At 49.0% G+C, this 22048-nt stretch overlaps 2 long non-coding RNA genes across 2 annotated transcripts; both read right to left on the bottom strand.

Annotated features, from left to right (window-relative positions):
* Nucleotides 1-5304: 5304 nt before the first annotated feature.
* Nucleotides 5305-8660, bottom strand: LOC115657951. Its single transcript, XR_004002098.1, has 3 exons — nucleotides 8573-8660; nucleotides 6526-7481; nucleotides 5305-5928 (listed from the first exon to the last, which is right to left on the bottom strand). It is a non-coding gene; the product is annotated as an uncharacterized LOC115657951 (long non-coding RNA).
* A 4846-nt stretch (nucleotides 8661-13506) lies between these two features.
* Nucleotides 13507-21747, bottom strand: LOC115657950. The gene is made up of 3 exons (XR_004002097.1): nucleotides 21720-21747; nucleotides 19609-19768; nucleotides 13507-17083 (listed from the first exon to the last, which is right to left on the bottom strand). It is a non-coding gene; the product is annotated as an uncharacterized LOC115657950 (long non-coding RNA).
* Between the last annotated feature and the right edge of the window lie 301 nt (nucleotides 21748-22048).

Raw genomic sequence — 22048 nt, forward strand, 5'->3', positions numbered from 1 at the left:
AGCAGCATGAAAAGAACCCTAAACAAAATCAAGACTAGACACAATAGATTGATGGCTTGATGTCAATTCTGTTCAGCCTAGTAATGAGACTCTTGATTCTAACTTTTAGACTTTTGATTTTTGGCCTCTCTCCATCACTTCACTGGAATCTGACTCGAAAACTCCATGAAACTCTCGTGGAGATACTGGGCAATCCGCTGCCGCAGATTCTTTGGCAGAACTGCTTTGTTCCTTGCCCCACTAAGGGTAATTTCCCCATGCCACTCTGCCATCACTGCAGGGAGGAGACCATTGCTGCCCACAGGTGAGCCGCACAGGGGCCAGGGCGGAAGCTGCAGTCTTGAAAAAAACCCTCCTTTGATTCCCTGCTCGCCCTCAGCGCGAGATATCTTCCATAATGATCACATCCTGTGGAAAGTGTGGGGACAGGAATGATCACCAGGCCCCCCCCTACAGCGCTGGCTCTCTCCAAGAGCCACGTGCCCAGTGTACAGTACGGTCCTAGAACACTGATCTCATCTGCCTCTGTGGCTACTCACCATTTTGGGGATCTTGTGGCTCACGTGTGCTTGCCTGGGGTCAGCCAGTTAGTGACAGGTATGTGAATAGTGGCTGTGTTTTAAATCATTGAATTAGTGGTCTGTGTGTTGCAATGAATCCTGCTTCTGTAAAATGTTGCGTTGTAGCTTCACAGACATGACCTTGGGAGCTCAGCCTCCCTCTTTGCTATCGTCAGCTGAACGGCTGCGCAGAATTAGAAAGTGGTCACGAAGAACTGAAGAGGACTTTCTGCGTGAGGTCATGATGCACACAGCCGCTGAGAAACAGGAATTGAAGGAGTGGTGGGACAGCGAGAAGAGGGACTGAAAGGAGAATGCAGTGCCCCAGAACGAAGCCACGGAGCAGCTCTTAAAACATTATGAAGCTCCAAGTGGACACACTCTAGGCACTACTAGCACTGCAAACCGAGCAGCTTCATGCCTGCCCCACTTCCCTTCACAAATATTATGGAGCGTACAGCTCGCAGCTATACGTGTAGGATTATTATCATCGGCCAGGTCCAGCTTTCCATAGAGGCAGCCCCAGCGGGCCTGTAACCAGCCAAAAGCACACAACAGCCATTCTGCACTTGCTCAGCCTGTTGTTGAATTGCTCCTTGCTGCTGTCAAGGTGCCAAGTGTATGGCTTCATAAGTCACGGCATTAAGAGGTAGGCAGGGTCTCCCAGGATCAGAATGGGCATTTTGACTTCCCCTACGGTGATCTTCTAGTCTTGGAAAAAAGTCCCTGCTTGCAGCTTTCTGAACAGGCCATTCTGAAAGATGCATGCATCATGCACCTTTCTGGACCAGCCTGCATTAATGTCCATGAAATGCCCAAGGTGATGCACAAGCAGTCATCCTGGGCAGGGATTCAGTGAAGAATGACCCCTAATTATGTTACTTCCCTGCCTTAAATAGGGTTTACATATGGTGGGAATCCTTTGTTTTCCAGTGTGGTTCCCACCTCCTTCCCTCAGTGGAAAAATACAAGTATTCTATCATGGAGTCCAGCACTAGGTGACTTGATCACATGACCCTGCAGTGTTAAAGCAGCCATGAGAGAAAGGCTGTTTGTAGACTCCCAGGAAAGCTTCTCAGGAAGGTGGGAGATTAGCATCTTCAAGACCTATTGTTCTCCCTAATGGTCCATTGACTTGTTCCCAGCTAGCCCGCCAGACTGGTTGCATTCTGTCTGGTGGGCATTCCCCAGGTGCAAAACACTTTTGTAGTACAGATGTATAGTCAATATTCCTAACTTTATATACAAAAATGATACATACATACAGGAAGGGCAGCCAGAGAATAAAAGACAGCCCCAAGGACAAGACTCCAAGAGAGAACCATGTGTGTGTGTGTCAGCCACAGACCGCACCTGAGCCCGGCATCACAGCCCTCTCTGCAGAGGGGCCTCCTTGGCTTCCCAGGGGCAGGACGCAGAAAACAAACTCCCAGTACTTACAGATTTAAAAGTTTATTAGAAAATGTTTAAAAATAGGTGGTACAGAGAGTTTAAAACGTCAGTTATTGGTCATCGGGGGTAACATACAGAGTACAGGGGGACGCTAGTATTTTGGTATTGGACAGCACATAACATATACAGTCTGCAATGCCCCAGTGCGGGGTGTACAGTGAGTGAAATCAAGATACAGTCAGGAAGCAGTGAGGGCACATCACTCATACAAAAAGTCACAGACAGTTGTGGGTATAAGCAAGCGGACCGAGTAATGGGGATAGGGTGACCCTCACATGGTGGAGTTCAGTTCGGTTGGTTCAGGGCTCAGGGGATATAGTCCAGCAGGGGGGTTAACAGGTCTCTTCCCCTTTGCGGGTGCACGAAGTCACGCCGGCTCACTCTTGGTATTGGCGGTGGCCGGTGACGTGCTCTGTGTAAATGTCTCTAGACCATCGAATAGTGTCCGAGACCATTAGGTGTCTCATGAGCCGCGTGTAGGGACAGCCCACCCCACAGGTCTTAAGTACGTGTTCATTACAGGGGTCCCAGGCACCCAGTGGCCCAATGATCAGGGCGTCGGTTAGACCTCATAGCCCTTTGTCCGCAGGGTGTCAGCCAAGGGGGCGTATTTTTCGAGTTTACGGGCTTGGGCTTCGCGAAAGGCCGGGGTCCTGTTCTCGAACGGGATCGTCACATCGACGGGGATGATCTTTTTCTGATCCTCGTCCGTGACGACTATATCTGGGAGCAGCAGGCTGTTGGTGTTGGGGACGGTGCGGTTGACTGTGATCTCACCCGGGTGCGGGGCGATGGCCGTCACCAGTCGGTCTTGGACGGCGTTGTGGCGCAGCTGCCAGGCTCTCGCCTGGGGCTTGCAGCTGCACAAGATGTGGGGCAAGGTCTCCCAGCCACACCCTGTAGGAGTCCTGCTCCTGTCAAACTAGTCAGACCCTAAGGCCAGAGGAGCTGCCAAGACTGTGCTACTGTCAGTGGCAGTCATGGCAGAGCCAGATGTAATGCTGTCATTGCTGTTTAATTTAATTAGTGTGCGCCCAGAGCCGGCCAGAGGTGCTGTGGCAAAGGGTCCTCTTATTCCAGGGGCCTTTCCTGGAAGCACTTTCTGCTGCTTATTCGGCAGCACTGTCAGTTGCCAGGAAGACACAATCACCCACTGCAACAGCCTATTCAGAGCTGGGGATGCTGAGAACAGGATGTTCCCTCCCACAGGAGCAGGTGGCTGGACTTACGGTATTGCGCACCTGCTCCAGGCATTTCCTTTTCTCCTGAATGTTACAATTTCCTAGTGACATCAGAGTGGTTCTATTCCTGCTAGTGGTTCTTCTAGCTGCCTCTCCTCTGGTGCTGATTGTACTGCCAGCCTGCCATCCAGATGCACAACTCCAGGGATAAGCTTTGTCTTCTGTTAAAAACCAAACCAAACCACCAATCTCTTCTGAACTAATCATCTTTGTGCCTGGAATGGGGTTTGTGTTCCAGAGGAAACATATTTCAGCACTAATATGACACAACTATTTCTCTGCACTATTAAAAAATAGTGTTAGAAGTTTTTGCTTTGTAACACAAAGACCCGCTTCCTCTTCCTAGCAGGCTGTGAAAGAATTTTCCTTATAGGGTTAGAGACTAAATCTCAGTTTCCTATTATGATGCAGAAAGGTAAAGACTATCTCACCAAGATTTATTGTGCTAATTGAGACATTTAAAATTGAAGACTCTTTAATCGGTTAGCTCTAGCACTATTCCTGTTCCTTTGGTGTACAGGGCTCCCTTGCTTTATACATTGTTTTATGGTTATAGCAACTATTGGAGACATAACAACACACAACTTTATAAATGAAACCTGTCAACATAAACTAAGTTCCCTGTAAGCTGTGCGGCTGTGCCACAGCCTATTTAGTGCCATGCAGGCGCTCAAAGAACCAGCCCAGGAGTGGTCGGGGAAGGGGTGCCCCTGGCCCCAGCCTAGCCTGGCCCCCAACCTAGCCTGGCCCCCAACCTAGCCTGGCCCCCAGGTTGGGGGCCAGATTGGGGGCCAGCCTAGCCTGGCCCCCAACCTGGGAAATATGGTCACCCTATCGCTGTGGCTCTCTGCTCCATGCCCCTAGCCCCAGCTGGCATGAACCAAACCCAACTGGGGGAGTCCTCCCTCCCTCCCTGCCAGAGCACCCTCCTGCACCCGCAATCCCTCATCCCTAGCCCCACTCCAGTGCCTGCACCCCCAGCTGGAGCCCTCACCCCCCCACCCCAACCCTCTGCCCCAGCCCTGAGCCCCTCATCCGCAGCTGGAGCCCCCCTCACCACTCCCACCCCAACCCTCAGCCCTGGCCCCACTCCAAAGCCCGCACCCCCAGCCAGAGCTCTCACATCCCTGCAGCCCAACCCTCTGCCCCAGTCCCACGCCCACCACATGAATTTTGTTATGTGCACCAATATGAAGGTCTTGTGTCATTCATCACCTTCATGTTGGTTCACATAACAAAATTCATTCTGCACGTAAGTGGGAAAAATTAGAGGGAACACTGCCCATAAGATGTATAGCAATGCAAATTTAGCAAGCCCACATCTTAGCAGCAGCTCTTCTGGATAAGGACTATAGGGATCTGTGACGGGTTTGGTCACAGAGACCCCCTTGGGACTGTCAAAAGACGTGCTGGAATTACCTCTGAGCCCATTTTCCCTGCCTGCTTGGGGCTCTAAAACCCTGCCTTGTTGAGCCAGACACGCTAGCCTGCTGCAGCACAGACCCAGGGTTTGGTCCACACCCCCAAAGCTGCAGAATTAACAGGTAACCTGCTGAGTGGTTTTCAACTTCCAGCACCCAGACACCCAGCTCCCAATAGGATCCAAACCCTCATCACTTACTCTGGGTTCATTAATAAACAAAAGTGATTTTATTAAGTATAAAAAGTATATTAAGTGGTTTCAAGTAATAACAGACAGAACAAAAAGAACCGGAGTACTTGTGCCACCTTAGAGACCTAACAAATTTATTTGAGCATGGGCTACAGCTCACTTCATCAGATGCATGCAGTGGAAAATACAGTAGATAGATAGATAGACAGACAGAACATGAAACAATGGGTGTTACTATACATACTCTAACGAGAGCGATCAGTTAAGGTGAGCTATTACCAGCAGGAGAGAAAAAAACTTTTTGTAGTGGTAATCAAAATGGTCCATTTGCAGCAGTTGACAAAAAGTTGTGAGGAACAGTGGGGGGGGGGGAAATAAACATGGGGAAATAGTAAAATTATTTTAGTTTTAGTTTATTTCCCCATGTTTATTCCTCCCTCCCCGCCCCAGCGGCAGGGTTCCAGCAAGGGGCTGACAGCCTCCTGAGCCCCTCCCACCACCCCGCAGGGTTCTAGTTAGGGGCTCGGCAGCCTCCTGAGGGCCCCCCCAGCAGGGTTCCAGCGAGGGGCCCAGCAGCCTCCAGAGGGGGCCCCCCACAGGGTTCTAGCCACAGGCAACAGTCTCATGGTGGGGGCCTCAGGCGAGGGCTGGAGGTGTCCTGTTTTTTCTTTGGGAAATATGGTCACCTATCGCTGTGGCTCTCTGCTCCATGGCTGCCATGAGATGCACTGGCAGAAGGCTGCAGGACAGGAGTCATGAGCAAATGTTTAGTTTAGTCTCTCTGGGAAAGCGGTCATTTTGTGTAATTGTAAATTGGCAGAGGGTTAAAAGGACAGAGAACTATCAGAGCCATCAAATCAGGCAGGTTGTTGGCCTAAGAAACCATAGGACCTCCTCACCATCACCTTGGCTTCCATCTTCCCCCTACCCCATGCAACATACATTCGTTCCATCTCCTCTGCGTTAGGCTGTAAGCTCTGGTGACGTGTTCGTACGGCATTCAGCACAATGTGCTCCCAGGCTAGGGAGGCTGTTGGGTGCCACTGCAACACAGGTAAATAATCTGCAAGGAAAATATTGAAATAAATACTTTGAGAGTAGGTTTTATTGCCCACAGAGTGCAGAGAAGGCCCTGTTCCTATGTCAGGCATTTCCACCTCTTGCTAAGCAAAGCAGATAGTATCTCCCGAGTATTAAGAGTTCATTACTGAGCTATTCTTAGGACATGAGAATACTGAGAACAGAAGGTTCTTTCCCCGCCTCATGTGGCCATCTGCCTGTGGTTTGATCAAATCCGTGGGAAGCTAAACAATCATATTTAGCATTTTATATCATATTTCACCTAAACAGCCCATAGCGGTTTGCAAACATTGATTCATTAAACCTCACCATTAAGCCCCTGTCTGGAAGGCAAGTAGCATAACCTCTAATTTACACAGATGTAGACATGGAGTGATTAAGCCACTTGTCCTGTTTCACAGCAGACTAGACCAAAGAACAGAACTCAGGAGTCCCAGATGCCAGTTCCCTACTCTAGCCGCTAGTTCCCACTTCTAGGTGAAGTGTCAACTAGTTTAGCCTCCTCAAGGAAGCCAGCTTCATACCTTGGGAAGCACTGGCCTAAGGTTTTATAAAATCTGTAGAGATTATTTATTCTCACCATCATCTCCTGCGTCGGTGGATACCAGCCTAGATGATTATGGCATCGGCTGATTGTGAACACCCTGCAGATGCTCTCAGCTGGGAGCTGTTCTTTGGCATAAAACAAAAAAGTCTGGTTGCCAAACAAGGTGAAGCAATCAAAGGCACACATGACCCTCCATGCTGATAATTCACGTATGCAAACAGTTAACCAGCGAATTACGAAAGTCAATATGGCAGATTGGAGGGGACTGTCACTTTTGCTTGATCAATCAGAAGTACAAGATAATGTTAAAATAAAGAATGAAACATGCAAAAAAGATGACTTCACTCTGCTGCTTAGCACAGTTGATGGGCTCCCCCACTGAGCAAACAGATTTTCTCAAGGTCAGAGGAATGCTTGGGCAGACAGGCTTTCTCTGCTGTAAGTGACTGCTGCTTTTCTGACACGCAGGCTCTTCGGAAACAAGCCCTGCCGTCCCTAATGGCATTATTTTTAAACTGCCATATTGAGCTCACTCGTGTAAAGCAAAAGGATGCAGCTGAGGCAGTTATTGTTATACAGTGAAGATCTGAATGAATCTAGCCATCATTGCTGACAGTGCTTCTGCAGTTGCTTGTTTCTAATATTAAGATGGTACTTTGGATGTTCCAGCTGTCAGCAGCCATTTACACCTTCTGCAACCCATTGACCCAGAGGGTTACACAGGGCACATGAAGGCAGAATTGGTCCCTTGAAATATGTAACATTTCATGTTCAGCTTTGCAATATTGCAATGCTTGTTGAGAACCATGAGATCCTTGGGGGAGCTAGATAGTATATGGAGTTACCTTCCCCCTCTCAGAAGTTGGCATGCTCCAGAACTCTTCATCCATGGAGAGTTACTAGCAGGTTTTATACAAGAGCAACGCATGGTGCAGGAGGTGGGGGTCATCTGGTTTTCCAACCTTGTACCACCTTAAGCAAGATAATTTCTACCAGAAAAGTGACATGTATTAGATACTATATTTGGAATAGAATTCTAACTTTAAAACTATTAAAGACTGGCTGGGATCACAGGGCCTTTTCTACTTCTTCCCTCAATTATTAATAGTAAAACCTTCATAATCCTTGGATGATGGCTCCAAAAGGTGGGGAATTTTAACACTGTTAGCTTTACACTGGATGTGGGTATGTAAGAACCCACCAGAGTCATAGTATACTCCTATGCAACTCTAGAAGGGCTTGTCTGCAGTTGAATTTTGAGTCAAGTTTTGATATGTTACACAACAGGCCTTTAGCAGCTTAGGGTGAAACAACTAACAACCAGGGTTTGTTTAGTGTCTGTAATAGGATTTATAATCCTGTAAATTCATGTGTAAAGACACAACAAAGTATTCAAGTGCAGACAAACCCAAGTGTCTGTCCAGAGAGCCTGGAGACAGGAAGACTCTGCAGTATTGGTAAGACAACAGTACTTGGGCCTGAGTTAGGATTTTACACACACTTCTCTTGAGCTTTGGGGACATATTCTCCAGGGGAAGCATGAAGAAGTTTGCTATCCAAACACATACAGCAGCTACCGTTATAAAGTCAGTGTTTCTCTACATTCCACAACGTGACATGGAAGTGGGGACAGCAGGTTGTGGCTAGAAGACACAGTTTTAATGGCTTCTAGCTGCCTGGCTTTGCATGTCATTAGAAATGAGTTGTTTGGTAACATAAAATAAATGTCTGATCCCAGTGAGGGCCTGGAGTAATAGCTTTATTAGAGGTAGCAATGTCTGCCGAGCCACTTCCAGTATTTAGTAAAACAACCTGCAGGGACTGCAGTGTGTATCATCATGTGTGCAGCACTAGTGTCACAATGGTAACTGAACATTAGTCTTTGCACAGTGAAATGAAAATACTGGTGGTTTCCTTCTGAAAGGCACTGAGTAGACTCCAGTGCAGTTAGTATCTGGCTGGTAATCTCACAGCAAGTAGAAAGTATATAGGAACTTTAGATGTTAATTTCAAACCAATTCAACAGAAGATTACTACATGTAGATGTTGGCTGCTATCACAGTTTGAGTATTAACCTTACTTGTAGCATTCTGCTTGACCAAAGATGTAGAGAGCATCTTTGAGCAAGACACAGAAGCCACTCCTCATCCCAGGAGCTGCAGGTGCTGAATGGATTATTTTCAAGTGGAATTCTGCAACAACATGAGAATGGTGGTATTGTGGCATTACCAAGCTGGCACATTCAGAGCTAACACACGGTATACGGGGGATCTGAACAGAAGGGAGATGCACCTTTGTTTTTAATGGAGAGATGGGCCATACCAAGATACAATGTAACACCACTGATGTCAATGGAGTTACACTGGGAATTAGTGTAGTCGAATGAGGTTCGGATCATTATCTTGTACCTCTTCTCTAGAGAACACGTGGCTCTAACTCATTACTGCACTGTAGAAATAACGCCTTCTGATGTGAACCCAGGAACAGTAGCCCTCAAAGGAAAGTTGCAGTAGTGCCCAGCATATAAGTGAGGCCCTGGCCAAGGCAGTAAACAAGACCATTGCCTTCTCCATGCCCTGGCGTGGAGCCCAGCTGTGTTTTCTTTGTAATATACCAACAAGCTCCACTATATTTCAGAGTTTAAGGCTGCCCGATAAGGGTTGCATGAATAGTTGCTATGCTACAATAAAACAATGCAACAGACTTGATAAAATACTGTAGAATTTGGTTAAAATGTAACAGGCTTTTTCCCCTTTTGAGGAAGACAATTCAATTGCATTAACCATAAGACCATTCTCTCTCTTCCGGCAATGCACTGCCTCACTTACTACATACCTTCCATACCCCATTTCCATGTGTCGGTGGTGGAGTCCCCATGGTGCATCAGAGGTTGGTCCTGGCTGGTACCACCAGACTGGGAGACCTCCTGGACTACAATTGGTGGGACTAGGTGACCCTGTGTCATTTAGCCAGTGCATGAAGCGGTCCAACCCACTCATCCCCTGTCATATGCTGCAGGGGATGAAGGCAGCCTTGCCTCCTGTTTCTCTCTCTTTCCTTAAGGGTGCTCCGTGCCCACTTCTCACTCCTGGTTGTATTTCCCTAGTTTGTTTATCAGACGGTCATGTGAGACAATATCAGAAGCCTTACTACAGTCAAACTATACCACATCTACTGCTTCCCCATATCCACAAGGCTTGTTACCCTGTCAACGAAAGCCGTCAGGTTGTTCTTGACAAATCCATGCTGTTATTTATCACCTTATCATCTTCTATTCTATTTACTTCCTTGCCCTCATGTCCCAGCTGATAACCAACTGGTGGGACTTGCAGCCACCTGAGGAGGGCAAGGAACCTGGAGGAGCAGCCAGTACTCCACTCTGGTCCCACAGCCCACAAGGGATATTAGTTGTCGCCTCCTACATGGAGCTGTGAGCACCAGGGCTGACGAGAGGTGGGGGGAAGCTGGTACAAATTACCAGGGCCCAACAGTCCAGAAGGGGGTCTGGGGTCCAGCTTCCCCAGCCCTGTTTAGCTGGTTCGCCCTTGCTGGGGGGCCTGAAAAATTGTTTTCACCAGGGCCCCAACCCACTCTCAGCAGCCCTATGAGCACGGGCATGTACCTGCCAAGGTTCTCGAACTCCCCTGACACCTTCCCTTTTGCAGCAAGAGGTAGATCCTGGCACACATCTACACAGAGTGCATCAGGTTGTAGCCCGTCTTCCAGCACCTGCAGAGCCTCTTACTGAAGTTCTGGCTGCACTTATCCCCTCACCTGATTTTGGCACACCCCATCCATGGCCCCACTAAGTTGAGAGACCAAGACAGCCATCCATCATTCCAGGAGGAGTAGGAAGCTCTGACTCTGGGACCTATTTCCTGTGCCTTATCCGATCACACCTTGGGACAGAGTTCTTCTCGGCAGCAGCTCCCAGCATGCCTTTCAGGAATAGTGGGCGCTCTTGGGCGGTTTCTGCTTGGTGTTCCCCTCTGGATCCCTCATTCTTTATCTCTGACCTCTCTCCCACTCCTGTTTTTTCATTTGTTGTCCTCAGAAATCAATTGTAGCCTGGACTTAGTGGTTCTTACCCCTTAATTGAAATGGTATGCATTAGTTCTGGGCAGGCCTGAACCAGCCTGCCCCAGTACTACAGGAAGTACACACCTTCCAACTTTTGCAACAGCCTCCTTCAGTACACAACTCTGATTCATCCCGACAGCCGGTCCTTCTTGTGCTCTCACAAGTTTCTGCCCAAACAGATAAAGTTTGGCAAAGTTATACGCAACTGAAAACAAGGTCTATTAATGGGAAGTGTCAGGCAACCTTACCAGCCCCATCTATAACTGAAATAGCATCCATTTGTCTTTTTGTCTCCAAATTCTAAAGAGAAAAGTGGTGCAAATAACCAATGCTTTCAGGTCATTGCTGAGAGACACAGCCTGCCCTTCTATGAAGAATGCCCTAGACCAGTGGTCCCCAAACTTATTTGGTCATGCTCCCCCCTCCTTACCTGATCCTTCTGCCCCCACCAGGAGCCACAGTTAGGAGCTGTGGCTGGGAGTGGGCCCAGAGCCAGAGGTTGGGCCAGAACTTGGTGGCTGGGAGCTGGACCAGAATTGCGGCTCAGGGCAGGGCCAGAACAGAGGTTGGGGCAAAGTGGGGCTGGGTGGTGCTCCTTCCCAGGGGGTTGGCCTGGGCCCCACCACGCTCCCTGGAACGTTCCTCTGGCCCCCCCAGGGGGGCATACCCCTCAGTTTAGGGACCACTGCCCTAGATTGAGTAGGTCTCAGATGGTGTGTGGTGACTCTCATACCTTCCACACCCAGGGAGAATGAAGGTGACAAGTCTTTGAACTGACGTGTACAGATGTAGGGGCTCATTCTGGGCTTTTACACTGACAAACTCATTGCGTTAGATAACATTACCAATGAGTCACACCAGTACTTGGGAAATCCCTCAGTCTGTGCGCATTAGAAGTACCACTGATTTTGCCTTCCCTAATACTTGGTGCTTACCTTGTGCATTATTCATTATTTGGCTGTGGCTAGTTTTGACCAGGGTCCTAGTGGGGAGCCAGCTGTGGTCACTCAATGAGAGTGAACTGCAAAGAATGGAGCAGACAATCCCATAAAGCTGGTGGATACTCCAATATTTAGGGTAAGGTATGATCCAGCAAGGGTCAATTTATCACGTCTAGTCTAGACACAATGAATCGACCCCCAAGCGCTCTCCCATCGACTCCTGTACTCCACCGCCGTGAGAGGTGCAAACGGGAGTTGACGAGGAAGCAGCAGCAGTTGACTCACCAAAGTGAAGACACCACGGTAACCGGGGCGGCTCTGGGCATTTTGCCGCCCCAAGCACAGCAGGCAGGCTGCCTTTGGCGGCTTGCCTGCAGAGGGTCTGCTGGTCCCGCAGCTTCAGAGGACCTCCCGCAGGCGCGGGACCAGTGGACCTTCCACAGACAAGCCGCCGAAGGCAGCCTGCCTGCCGCCCTCGTGGTGCCAGCAGAGCGCCCCCTGCAGCTTGCCGCCCCAAGCATGCGCTTGGCGTGCTGGGGCCTGGAGTCGCCCGTGCATGGTAAGTTGATCTAAGTACATCGACTTCCGCTACGTTATTCACGTAGCTGAAGTTGCTTAACTTAGATCGATCCCCCCACCCAGTATAGACCAGGCCTTAGATTCACCAGGCCAGCATAAAACAGCTTCTCTATTACCTTACTGGCTACTCAGAAGTCCAAACAACACAGTTCCCTTAAAGTGATCCAGCCTCAGGCCTTAGCTTTCAGTTCCTGCAATCAAATATATGTCATTCGCTGTTCATGTGAAAAACAGGCACTCTTGTTCAGCAGCTTCTCCTTCCATATCAGATATTTTTTGGTTTTGTTCAAGTTCTAGCTGCTGGTTTCTCACTGCAAGCATTTTCACTGGGTCTGTTTCCTTATTATGGGAAATTAACAGATTTTTCAGTTTCTGCTCTGGGGACTTTTGCTTAAAATACAACCCTCTCTGTAAGCACAATTCTTCCAGGCTTTTTCTGTCAGGATCTTGATCATGGGTTGCTCATTATTAAGGATTAAAAATCAGTTAACTCTGCATTATCAAAATTAAATTTTGACAAGCGTGTGGTTCTGATCCAAAAACTCAATTAACCTATGGTAATGTGTGTCTAAGCATGACTACGCCACTGGGACCAGGGTCCTAGTGGGGAGCTGGCTGTGGTCACTCAATTGAGGTGAACTGCAAAGAATGGGGCAGACAATCCCCATAAAGATGGTGGATATTCCAATACTTAGATTCACCAAACCAGCATAAAACAGCATCTTTCTTACCTTGCTGGTTACTCAGAAGCCCAAACAACACAGATCCCTTAAAGTGATCCAGCCTCAGACCTCCATCCACGTACCAGATCAAATATGATGAAAATTTCTGTAAATCTTGTTTCATCATTATTATATAAAGGTTCTACCAATCCCAAAGGATCGGACACATTACCTCCCAGGTTAATGAATGTTTCAGATCTTACTCAAATACGCGCTACAGCCAATTCTTATTAACTAAACTAAAAAAATTTTAAAACACAAAAAAAGAGAATATGGTTAAAAGATCAATTTACATAGAGACATGAGTTCAATCCATTGAGGAGCTGATTCACAGCAGAGATGGTGAGCTTTGTAGTTGCAAAGAGTTCTTTCAGAAATAGTTCATAGTTTATAGTCCAATGTCCAAATATCACATTCGGGCATACTAGCATAACTGGGACATCAGTCTTGTGACTCAAACTTCCCCCGATGAAGCCCAAGCAGATCTGAGATGACAGAATCAGGATCCAAGGATCTTTTATACAATTTCATGTCTTTTTGACAAGTTGGAGCTCCTCAGGGAGCAAAAGGTAATTACGATGACTTTGAAGGAGGTTCATCACCGATACTTAGCTATAGAATTAACATAGGCCATTTGCTTGTTCCTCCACCATTCACAGATTATTTGCTATACATTTCAAAGAGAGATGAATACAGAGATATCCTGTGTTTACAATTCATTTAAATGCTAGGATATTCTTTTGACCTCTCTATTATCAAAATACAGCATAGACAGGGACTGCTGATTACATTGTCGGCCTTACTCATACGTATGTAAATACACAAAACCACAAACAGTATCTCCGCACGTCTTTTGAGGGTTATTCATTTTACAGGATGTTTAACCCTTTCTAGCCATGTGTCACACTAACATATGCAGGGTTGTGTTTACTGGATACTTGATCAGACACACTGTTGCACTCTGCATTTCTTTAGACAAAAATTAGGCTCAGACCCTCAGAGTTATTAGTTGGTTAACTCCCATTGAAATCGAAGGGAGTTTGACACCTAGATACCCAAGAGGTTCCTGGTCTCTGTCACTACATATTTCAACTCAATAACATTAATTGAATGTTAATACAATTGAATACAAACATTACTTTCTTCCATAATTACCTTGCAAGATAAGGTAAGGGAACATCGCAGAGAATGAGCAGTGCAGCTTAAGAGCAGTTCTTTAGAACGCCGTGCCAGCAGCTGGCACTCTGCCTGTCACTGCTGGCCCAGAGCCATGTCATACAGAGCTGCAAAACAGCCTCCTGGGAAAGAGGCACACGCGGTGCTGTGAAGTATCCTGTTCTCCTCTGAACTGGCAGTGTCCAAACCATGGGCTTTATCCAAGGAAAAGAGAGACATTCTGCCTCTTATGCTCCTGTCACCCGGTAAAAGGGCAACACCTGAGCACCAATCCCTTGTGGCTGAAACCTTCTCCTTGACTCGAGCACTTGGGAGAACCAAGCAGCATGGCTGAACAATCTGCGTCCCCTCCAAGCACTTATGCACAATTCTACAGCAGCTGAGAAGGCACTGCCTGCGCCTCACCAAATTGGCAGATTCTGAGCCAGTTTCTTTTTCTCCAACCTAAACATGGACCAGAATTCAGCCAGAGGATAGCGCTGCAATCAGAGTCTTCACACAGGCACCCTTCTAATAGGTAATGGAGTATAAACAGAACGGAGAACTTTGTGAATAGCTCATGCAGAAGGGATCTTGGTGTCAATGTTTTATCTGATGGATGTGGAGAGGAAGCCAGGAGGGACAAGCCACTTGGGTGAGCTTTCAGGCAGCAATTATAGTGTTTTATTACATTGTGGAGGAGAAGAGTTTGGTTTGTTAGGTGGCAATTTTTACCTTCCTGCACGTGAGCTAGAATGCCTGGAAAATTTTAAGAAGAATGAGGAGTCTTGCTACACAGACTTTATCCAGAGTTTTGCAGTCCTAGTTTGCACTGGAAAAGTAAAATGTGAACCCTGAATTTGTAAAATACATTTTATGACTGAACCTTTGCCTTTGATCTCTGTAAAGATTCCTATGATAAAATTACTTTTAAATTGTATCACAATTTATAAATTGCCCTGTGGAAAGCTGCATAAATGAAATGAAATGCCCCCTCACAAACATAAATGCCAAATAAAATCTCATCTTCATAATTTGGGTTCTGTTCATCGAAGGCCAATCAAATAGGCACCTACTTGTAGCCTTTTAACTATGGCATAAAAATAAGTCATGATCTGAGCAGAACACAGAAAGTGAGGGCCTACCACCAATGTACATAATAGCGTTATCATAGTTTCTAGCCCATTCCTTTCCCCAAATTGTTAACAGGGAGGGCAATTAACCACTGGAGCACCTGACCTAGGGATGTGATGGACCTGAAATGTATAAATCAAAACAAGCCGTCTCTTTCTAAATACCCTGGTCTAACTTAGCCCAAAGTTATGGGTTTGCTGCAGCAATGATCAGGTGAAATTCTCTAGTTTGCTGTGTGGGAAGTCAGGATAGATTATCAGAATGGCCCCATCAGGTCTTAAGGGTTATTAATCTATCATGTAGCCTAATATTGTTTGGCATTTTGACTACTGCTGGCATTTCCATTGAGCTACCCATGATTACATTCACCCCAAGCCTATTTCTAAAGGGGTTACAGTTAATTTAGAACAAAGAAGTGATTGTACAAGTTAGGCTGATCAACTTCTCATGTGACAAATAAAAATAACTTAGTTGGAGAAAACAAGGACTGAAGCCATTTAGGAGAGATACAAAAGGAGAAGAAAAACAAGTATAATAGATTGGGAATGGCTTGATGACAAAAGGTCCAGGTTACTAGGAGACAACATCAAAATATATCAAGCAGATCGAAAGGCAAAACTTGTCTCTGTCCAAAACCAAGCTAAATGGAGAATTAGAGTGAACAGCTGATAAACCAGACAGCCAGGGAGTGGGTGAGAGAATTCCAATACGGCTGAAAGCATGAAGTGAGGTAGAAATGGGTAACGTTATCAAAAAGATAACTGAAAAAAGGATTAAAGAGGGAAGTTAGTGGAAACACGCTAATTTCTGCCTGTGTTCAGAACCCAGATAATACAGCTGAGTTACTGTGGACGAGTGCTCACTGGTGGGGAAACGACGGTTTAAATTAAATGTGCGTGTGTAAGTAATTTCACGGGAGTCCCTGCAGTTACCAGGCGCCACTACCACACTGATGTTCACACCCCCTTTACTGTTATTATCCAAAATTTTTGAACAAGCAGCACAGAGATGTCTTCCTATCCCTTGCAGGTTGACTCTGCTGTCTGAGGCCCAAGTGCAAGTCAGGAGTCACTCACAGGCCTCAAACAGAGTGACTATGGGTTTACACTAGTCAGTGACCTCTTTATCTGGTTTTAGAATCTTACATTTTGAAATACTCAGCTGGAGCATACAGGGTCAACTCTGCTCAGAGAGAGGACGAAGAGAGGTAGAGGCCGGGTAAGAGTGCAGAGGCCAGGTGCAATGGAGTGGGGTTGGGAAAGAAGTTACTGACCCCTCGGAAGGACAGGCTGCCACCTGAAGGGGGTTGGACTCTCTGGACTGGGATGCACTTGCACTGTATTATTCAATATTGATCATTTTTTCTCTTTGTCAAAGAAATTTAATTCTATAACTGACAGTAAACTTGGAATCAAGAGCCAGCTTACAAAACTTTCCTCAGAGTACTGTTATTTGTCTGCAAAATTAAAGTATTTTTAAATAAAATTATAGAAGAAAACATCCTGGAAGATGAATGGATAGACCCTGGCCGTCAGCAGGTGTGATCAAACCTGGGATCTCTGGAGCTTAGTGTCTGAGCCTCTATTGTGTGAGCTAAAAGCCATATGGTTCTTGGCTAAGACTGTAGCAGATTCATTAATCTCTAATGGTCTCAGTACCTCTAGAGGGGACAGAGCACCAGGAGGTGTGTGGGTTACATCTGCAGCAGGAATGTACTATCAGCATCCCAGATTCTGCTCTCCCCTAATTCAGCATATCCACAAATATTGAACTGGTTGAATCTGCTGAGTTAATTACTAAGACATGTACAATTTCTAAGTACTATTATCCTATCCAGCTCGTGAAATTAATATTTTTCCTGTCTGATCAGTATCTAAGTTTTGTGCAATTGTCTCCAATGTTCCATTCATTCCAAAATGTAAAGTGACTTGAAATTGTGAAGCTCTATTTCATCCAAAACAGTTGTCCATATTTCTGGTGCTGTAAGATTACAAAGCAAAGTTTTGTCATTACCTAGGACTACAGAAATACAGCTCTATTCGCAGACTGATAGGCTTTCCCAGGAGCCTGACTTTGATAGTAATGTTTAGAAAAACAAAACTGTATTCATGGTTACCTGAAAATCTCCTCAGTTCAAGAAGCCAGGTGTGCAGCTACAGCAGAAACATTCAGTCTGCTTGCAGGTTTAAGGGCAAATTCAGAACTCACAGGTGCTCCGCCATCACTCCAAGATACAGGACAGCCTATCATAATATACCCAGGGCCGGTGCAAGGAAGATTTGCGCCCTAGGCGAAACTTCCACCTTGCGCCCCCCCCCCTCCCCCCAGCCCTGCAGGCGCTCTCTCCCCTCCCCACCCCGAAGTGTGCCGCCCGCCCCCGTGGCAGCTCCGCACCCGCTGGCCTGAGGAGCCCTGCAGTACCTCCTCACCCCAGCTCACCTCTGCTCCGCATCCTCTCCAAGCAGGACTGCGCAGTGGAAGACCTGGGCTGGCGGCTGCTGGCAGTGGCGTGCTAACCCAGGGGACCTCCCTGGGTTGCCAGCGGCTTGCCAGGGCAGCCCAGAGGTTTCCAGGGGCCTGGGGTCTTCGGCGGTGGGGGGCCCCCGCTTTGGCGGTAATTCGGTGGTGGGGGGCCCTTCCGCTCTGGGACCTGCCACCGAAGTGTCCCGGAGACCCGCCGCAGGGCCCCCCATCGCCAAATTGCCGCCGAAGCAGGACCAGCTGCCGAAGTGCAGCCGGGTCTTCAGCGGTAATTCTGTGGCGGAGGGCCCCCGCTGCGGGTCTCCAGAGCACTTCGGCAACTGGTCCCAGAGCGGAAGAACCCCCCGCCGCCGAATTACCGCCGAAGACCGGGCTGCATGTTGGCAGCGGGTCCCGCTTCGGCGGTAATTCACCAGCAGGGGGTCCTTCCGCCCCGGAGCGGAAGGACCCCCCGCCAGCGAGGACCGGGAGCAGAAGAAGCTCCAGGGGCCCGGGCCCCGCGAGAGTTTTCCGGGGCTCCCGGAAGGACCCCGCTCCAGGGGCCTCGAAAAACTCTCGTGGGGCCTATCATAACCTTAGTCCCAGATTTGGACCTTAGCGTCCAAAATATGGGGGTTAGCATGAAAACCTCAAAGCTTAGTTACCAGCTTGGACCTGGTACTTGCTGCTGTTATAACCTTAGTCCCAGATTTGGACCTTAGCGTCCAAAATATGGGGGTTAGCATGAAAACCTCCAAGCTTAGCTACCAGCTTGGACCTGGTACTTGCTGCCACCACCCAAAAAATTAGAGTGTTTTGGGGCACTCTGGTCCCCCTGAAAAACCTTCCCTGGGGACCCCAAGACCCAAATCCCTTGAGTCTCACAACAAAGGGAAATAATCCTTTTTCCCTTCCCCCCTCCAGGTGCTCCTGGAGAGATACACAGACACAAGCTCTGTGAAACTACACAGAGTGACTCCCCCTCTCTGTTCCCAGTCCTGGAAACAAAAAGTACTTTCCTATTCCCCCAGAGGGAATGCAAAATCAGGCTAGCAAATTCAACACACACACAGATCTCCCCCCTGATTTCTTCCTCCCACCAATTCCCTGGTGAGTACAGACTCAATTTTCCTGAAATTTCCCAGTAAAGAAAACTTCAACAGGTCTTAAAAGAAAGCTTTATATAAAAAGAAAGAAAAATACATACAAATGGTCTCTCTGTATTAAGGTGACACAACACAGGGTCGATTGCTTAAAAGAATATTGAATAAACAGCCTTATTCAAAAAGAATACAAATCAAAGCACTCCAGCACTTATATTCATGCAAATACCAAAGAAAAGAAACCATATAACTTACTATCTGATCTCTTTGTCCTTACACTTAGAAACAGAAGACTAGAAAACAGAACTACTTCTCCAAAGCTCAGAGAAAGCAGGCAGCCAGAAAACAAAGACCCAGACACAAACTTCCCTCCACCCAGAGTTGAAAAAATCCGGTTTCCTGATTGGTCCTCTGGTCAGGTGTTTCAGGTGAAAGAGACATTAACCCTTAGCTATCTGTTTATGACAGCTGCCACCACCTGTGCGGCCTGGGGCAAATTGCCCCTCTTGCTCCCCTCTCTGGGCGGCCCTGCTGGCGCGCTGACCCAGAGGAAGCCCTGGGCTGCGGGCTGCCGCGGCAGCGCCCTGACCCGGGGGACCCCCTGGGCTGCCAGCTGCCGCTGCGGCGCCCTGACCCGGGGGATCCCCTGGGCTGCCGGCTGCTACTGGCAGCTCAGACTCCCTCTCTCTCTCAGCAGCAGCGGCTGCGCAACCATTTAAAAAAAATTGGGGGGTGCTTTTTGGCGCCCCCAAATCTCAACGCCCTAGGCAACCACCTAGTCCGCCGAAATGGTTGCACTGGCCCTGAATATACCCCAACTGAAATTAAATTATATGTGTCAGTTCCAGAATAAATGAAGTTCTTCCCATGATGTGCTCTCTTGGCTTTTGTATTCCGTGTGGTCATCTCCTTTCTAAGGCCCCAGTCTTACAAACTACTCACATTGGCTGAGGTCAGTGTCTGTGCAGCGCCCCTGTCACTTTAACGGAATCCACCTGTGCAGACAGCCTTGCCGCTAGGCCCTGACTGCATTCAGTCCTTTGCAGTTGGTCTCCCAGCTACCAGTGAGGCTGTGCTGTGAGGACTGCCAGAATCCAGCCTTCTACTGACACGTTCCCAGAGACAGCCTCAGGCTTAAAAAATCTCCCCAGCAGAGATGTCCAGAGAAAAAACACCATCAGCTCCCCACACACATGCACAGCATCAACTCCCCTCTAACCCTGCCCCCGAGCCCCAAACCCCCCGCAGTACATGGGTCAAGAGAACTCTGTAAAGTGTGAACATCCAGCATCAACAACACAATACACCCTGTCAGCCCCCCTCCAACACCCTCCGAACCCCCTACACACCCCATCAGCCCCCCTCCAACACCCCCCCGAGCCGCCTACACACCCATCAGCTCCACTCCAACACCCCCTGAGCCCCCTACACACCCCATCAGCCCCCCTCCAACACCCCCTGAGCCCTCTACACACCCCATCAGCCCCCCTCCAACACCCCCGAGCCCCCTACACACCCCATCAGCCCCCCTCCAACACCCCCGAGCCCCCTACACACCCCATCAGCCCCCCTCCAACACCCCCAAGCCCCCTACACACCCCATCAGCCCCCCTCCAACACCCCCGAGCCCCCTACACACCCCATCAGCCCCCCTCCAACACCCCCGAGCCCCCTACACACCCCATCAGCCCCCCTCCAACACCCCCGAGCCCCCTACACACCCCATCAGCTCCCCTCCAACACCCCTGAGACCCCTACACACCCCATCAGCCCCCCTCCAACACCCCTGAGACCCCTACACACCCCATCAGCCCCCCTCCAACACCCCCCGAACTCCCTACATACCCCATCAGCCCCCCTCCAACACCCCCGAGCCCCCTACACACCCATCAGCCCCCCTCCAACACCCCCGAGCCCCCTACACACCCCATCAGCTCCCCTCCAACACCCCTGAGACCCCTACACACCCCATCAGCCCCCCTCCAACACCCCCCGAACTCCCTACATACCCCATCAGCCCCCCTCCAACACCCCCCGAGTCCCCATACCCCATCAGCTCCTCTCCAACACCCTGACTCCTAAAACCCCACAGTACATGAGTCAAACAATGTAAAGTGTGAACATCCAGCATCAACCACACACACAAACCCATCAGCTCCCTTCCAGCACCCCCAAACCTCCCCTGCACCCCATCAGCTCCCCTCCAACACCCTTCCAAGTCCCCACACCCAATCAGCTCCCCTCCAACACCCCCCAAGTCCCTCACACTCCATCAGCTTCCCTCCAATGCCCCCGAGCCCCCTACACATCCATCAGCTCCCCTCCAATGCCCAAGTCCCCCATACCCCATCAGCTCCCCTCCAACAGCCCCCAACCCCCTACACACCCATCAGCTCCCCTCCAATGCTCCCAAGCCCCCTACACACCCATCAGCTCTCCTCCAACGCTCCCAAGCCCCCTACACACCCATCAGCTCCCCTCCAATGCCCCCCAAGTCCCCCACAGCCCATCAGCTCCCCTCCAACACCCCCGCAACCCCCATACCCCATCAGCTCCCCTTCAACACCCCCCAGATCCCCTACACACCCATCAGCTCCCCTCCAACAACCCCCGAGTCCCCCATACCCCATCAGCTCCTCTCCAACACCCCCAAACCCTAAAACCCCACAGTACATGAGCCAAGCAAACAATGTAAAGTGTGAACATCCAGCATCAACCACACACACAAACCCACCATCAGCTCCCTTCCAGCACCCCCAAACCTCCCCTGCACCCCATCAGCTCCCCTCAATTCCCCCCAAAACACACACACCATCAGCCTTCCTCTAACACCCTCTTGAACCTCCAACACCCCCTCAGCTCCCCTCCAATACTCACACAGACATACACAGCATCAACTCCGCACTAATGCCTCCCAAACTCCTTCACCCACACCGTCAGCTCCCCTCTAAACGCCCCCTACCCCATGCACACATGAATTCACATCTGTGCTTCCCGTTCTGCAAGATTCAGGGCCCTTCCTCTTCCACCAGCTCAGACCTGGAGGGACCCACCTTACCACAGGACCCTGAGCTCTCCCTGTAGTCTGAGGACAGAGAGACACTTTGCTCCCAAGATTAGCAGTAAAGTGTCTCCAAATAAGCACAAAGGCCATGGCTACACTGGCACTTTACAGCGCTGCAACTTTAGTGCTTAGGGGTGTGAAAAAACACCCACCTGAGCGCTGCAAGATACAGCACTGCAAAGCCTCAGTGTAATCAGGGCAGCAGCACTGGGAGCGCAGCTCCTAGCGCTGCAAGCTACACCCGTAAGGGATGTGGTTTACGTGCAGCGCTGGGAGAGCTCTCTCCCAGCGCTGGCGCTCTGACTACACTCACACGGC

Source organism: Gopherus evgoodei, chromosome 9, assembly GCF_007399415.2.
Source record: "Gopherus evgoodei ecotype Sinaloan lineage chromosome 9, rGopEvg1_v1.p, whole genome shotgun sequence".
NCBI classification, from domain to species: Eukaryota; Metazoa; Chordata; order Testudines; family Testudinidae; genus Gopherus; species Gopherus evgoodei.